At 30.8% G+C, this 5023-nt stretch overlaps 1 pseudogene; it reads right to left on the reverse strand.

The window, feature by feature from the left end:
• Positions 1–3406: 3406 nt before the first annotated feature.
• Positions 3407–4613, reverse strand: LOC149200544 (xyloglucan endotransglucosylase protein 2-like; annotated as a pseudogene).
• Between the last annotated feature and the right edge of the window lie 410 nt (positions 4614–5023).

Genomic DNA, 5023 nt, shown 5'->3' on the forward strand with positions numbered 1-5023 from the left:
AACAATGCAATCTCCTTTTGTTGCGTGTCCAACCAAGATTTAAGTTATGTTTCTTGAACTTGATATTGTTAAATTTAATTTATGTTTCTTGATTTTGATACAGTTTAACAGGTTACATGGAAAATCTCTATGAAAAGTTCTATGAAAATATAGAAAAATAATACATCAAATGAGAAGAAGAAGAAAAACGAGACAATTTGCTAACAATCTAATCTGGAAAAACAACAAACGAAAACATCACTGGAGATTAAGGTATTTTACGTTAACGAAGAAATTTTAACATCCATGTGGGGGTCGAAATTTATGTGGATGATTTTGGAGGAGTTTGTAAATCATGGTATAGTTGCAAGGACCTCACAACTTTTTGCAGCCTTGTGCAGAGGAATTCCTTATGTTTTTATTCTTTTACATTTTCTTTAGACACCCTACTTTCCAATAGCCTATTTAAATCTAGACTTCTCTCGAATGTGCACTTAAATTAATTTAACGTTTATTACAATTTTTAAATTGAAAACTACATTGGGAACGAATTGTTGGAGAGTGATTTGTCGTTGATGCTAGAGCCATGGCAGGATTATGCAAATTATTTTAGCATTTGATTTCTTGGATTTTCATAATTTATTTCTGAGAATGAATATATATATATATATTATATATATATATATATATATATATATATATATATATATATATATATATATATATATATTTAAAAACATTGATTTCTAATAGGAATTATTTTTAAGAAGCGGGGATTGTTTTCTATTATTGTATGTTATAATTGTGAGAGTGACATATTTTTGTCATAATAGTCAAGATTCAATCTCTACCCTAAATTTGATATTGAGATTGAGGGAATACTTTGATATATATGTTAATATGACATTGCATTTGCACATATTTATATCTAAATATCAAAGGTTTAATCTCTACCTTAATTTTGATGTTTAAGGTTGAGGGAAGCTGTGATACCTATGTTAATATGGAAATTAAATGTTGTTGTTCGCTTTGACATTATAGTTGAGGGAAACTATGATATTAATGTTAATATGGAAAACAAATAAAAACTTAGTTCATCCTAACAACTTCCATGTTCCACATAGAGACATTTATGAAATCTTCTTATCAACTCCAACGTTATCACAATATCATGATTCCATGTCCATAAACTCATCATATTCTACTATCTTCTCTAACATATATTGATTTAGTAGTCCTCCCCATTCTAGATAGATTCTCTATTTCAACATTTTGGAATGACATTATGGATAGATTCTTTACTTCAACATTTGGAATGAGATTGAGAGAAATTGTGATATTAATGCTAATATGGAAAACAAATAGCAACTTAGTTCATCCTAACAACTTCCATGTTCCACACTAAGACATTTATGAAATCTTCTTATCAAACTCACAATAGTTCCCATTATGGACCAAATATTGTTAGAGTACCATGCCACCAAACCTATAAAGTATACAATAGTTCCCATTATGTCATTATGCACCAAATATTGTTAGAGTACCATGTCACCAAACCTATACCCATTATGTCATTATGCACCAAATATTGTTAAAGTACTATGCCACCAAACCTATAAAGTATGAAAACATTTTACTTATTTTGTTTTTGAATGCTTAGAAAAAACATTTTACTTTGCTTTATTTTTGAATGCTTAGAAAATATATTTTACTTGTAATAATTTTTCATTTAAACAATGACCATTTGGTAATACATTGGAGTAGTCTTAGTAACACTCAAAATCAAATCTTCGAGTTGTCACATAAAACCATGAGTATATCCAACTACCTACAAGTTAGATATATCAATAATTTTTTGGTTTAATAAGAGCCGAGATATTGCCAAAAAAAGGTACCTACTCTTATTTATCATAACAAGCTAAACATATCTCCTTATAACAATAGAACTAGAGTGGAAAAGAATATTGTTTATAAGTCTCCTATTCACCCAAATTCTACCAACCTAAAAGAGCCCTTATACAATAACAAAAACAAAATTTATAAACTTAAACATTTTAAAATTAATATTTATTATTACTCAAACAAAATTTAGAACTCAAGATAATCTAAAACTAATATTTATAATCCATTTTCACTTATAATTACTATTTTTATTTAAGAAGCCAACATAAGACATTTGGAAACATTTTATTATGAAACGCTCAATGATCCATTTTACTCTATTTTTAAAAGAAAACATTAAACAATTGAAAAAGAAATTACTAAAAACCCCTTAATATTTTTTTTAACTAGAAATTATGTAATCATTATGAATTATTGTAATTATCTTTGATTTTATATACGACTTGACATTTGTCAATATTCAATTAAAAAAATAAATCATTTTTTTAGTATTGTAGAAATTACCTAATCATCATGAATTATCGTAATTATCTTTGATTTTATATAAGACTTGACATTTTGCGAATATTCTATTAGAAAGATTAATAATCCATTTTATTCTTTATTATTTTAATATAAAACTCATTATATAAGAAAGAAATATAAGACATTTCAAAATGTTTTATTACAGAGATTTGAATTTGAATTTTATTATTTATTATTTTATTCTAAAACCTCATGTATTATCTTGATAGAGATAGTAATTATATCATTTTTTTAATATTTAATATTATATAATATATTTATTTTAAACCCACATCAAGGAAGTTGAAAATATATGAAAAAGGGTATATTAGTGGGTATTAAAATCGTCATTTATTTTGATAAAGATATGGAAGATTACATTATTTTTTAGATTCTCTAAAAGTATATATATATATATATATATATATATATATATATATATATATATATATATATATATATAATTTTGATATTGTTTAAAAAAATTAAAATCCATCATATATTTCGATAAAGAATAATTTTTTAATATTCTTAAAAAAATTATATATACTTTTATATTTTGATATTTACTATAGGAAATCTCTAGAAAGTTTTTTTTAATTATTTTTATTTTACAAAAAATATTTATATTGATAATTTTGTTAAAAATTGTTTTTATCAAATCCCTTCTTATTTTGGTGAATGCTGAATGAGTAATTCCACGATAATTCTGGTGAATGATTAATTGGTAATTAATCATTCGTTGGAATAATATGAAATAAAGCCTAACATCAAACTTCGAATTACTATAATGCGCTTCGAATCCTTTGAAAAGGATTTAAAATGCCTTTAAGAAATACATTGAGAAAAACAATAAATACATTCGACAACAACCAGACATGAAAATCAATTTGGGAACCGAAATTTTTAGAGAAATGATTTACCCAAAAGCTTACTACAACATAACATTTGGGCCTTCCCAGACTAATAATCCGACCTCGGATTATTCAGCCATGGGTAGCATCAAATAATGATAATTGAACTACATATTATCGCGATCGTGAACATATTTCAGAGGCATTTTCTTGTTTCTGGGCGTGTCAGTGCAGTAATTATAGATGGTGTAGTGCTTCCTCGCCCATTTCAAGTATCGCCATTACCACCCATCTAGGTCTCTGAACTCCTCCTGATCCCACCACCACCGCCCCTGCATAGTGCACACCGATTGTGGAGCAGAAGCCTCATAGGCATCGACGTGGAATTCCCTGTAGGAGGTGATGAACAGCGCCTTGGCCCAATCAGTTTTCTCCAGACCACCTTCGGTGGCCAAGTCATCAACATTCCACAGGCTCGAATAGATCTTCATCGGCTGCTTAAATGGGTACCTCACGCCCAGATCCTTGCTGTTGTTGAACACCCGGATTGGTACCACATCTACCAAAAATCTGCGCCCCAAAAGAAAACATCACACCAAACCATATTAAACTATAAGAGGTTCATTGTAAATTACATGCTACATTTGCCTTTGGCTTTGGTTCGATAATAAATAATGGGCTCAGGGTTGGGGGCTTACACAATTTGGTACATGTTCCAGAGCACAGCATAGGAATGGTAATCCTTGGTGGGGTCGAACCAGAGGTATATTCGATGTTCTCTCTCACCCTTCCCTCCTGTAAATACATTGGTCTGAAGAATGTAGGGTTCCCCGGACTTGTTCCCCAATAATTCAAAGTGTATCTCGTCGTGCTCTGTAGTCTGAGAAGAAAGTTGCCCACACCAAAAGAAATATAGATACATAAACAGGCAGAAGCAAACTTAGACCCCCCAAAACCCCCAATATTATTATAAATACTTACATAAAAGGCAGTGACAGTGCCAGCGGAATCATCGGGAACAAGCTTTACTTGCATACTAAAATGCCCAGATAAATATGTCCCCTTAGAATCGAACCCCGCACCCGCCAACCCATATTTCATCCCACATTGTTATTCCCACAGCTCATAAAAGGATAAAACAACCCAAAAATATGCAGAAAGAAATCCAATGTATAATAGCTTACCATATTGTTTGTTGAGGAGAAGCTCGGTCTTTCGAGCGCCATGGAATTTTTTGATGTGATCTGAGCCCCATTTGGTGACATAATTGTTGTGAAAGGGCACACTCACTAGCTTCCTGGGAGTGGCAGCCATGGTAGCAGAATGGAGTAACAGAATGAGAAACAAAATAAGAAATTGTGTCCTCTTCATGGCTTCCAATGACCTTTCTAGCGCCCAAAAATGAAGTTGTGCAGAGGAAGGCGAGCCTTATTTCCTAACGAGGATTCTAATTATCTTCCCATTGAATGCCAAAGCTGCGAAAACAATTCATTGAGCAGTGATATAAATTTAGTTTTTCTAATTTAAATATCAAGCATGAATGTTGAATTTGAAATTCTCTTAGGTAGATGGTTCATTGAATACATGAAGTGAATGTCTAATCCACACTGGTCTAGATGTCAGATTGTCCAATATCTACATTAATTACATTGAATACTGGAGCTTGCTAAAGGTAGAGTGATCGAGTTGCCGGAATGTCCATGGATATGTATGGTTTCATGCATATGTAACATGCCTTCGGATGCACGAATGTCTTGCCACAGGTACTTAGCGCTCATCAAATA

Source organism: Pinus tabuliformis, chromosome 2_1 (assembly GCF_031772625.1).
Source record: "Pinus tabuliformis cultivar Carrire ecotype Pingquan chromosome 2_1, CPIR1, whole genome shotgun sequence".
NCBI lineage: Eukaryota > Viridiplantae > Streptophyta > Pinopsida > Pinales > Pinaceae > Pinus > Pinus tabuliformis.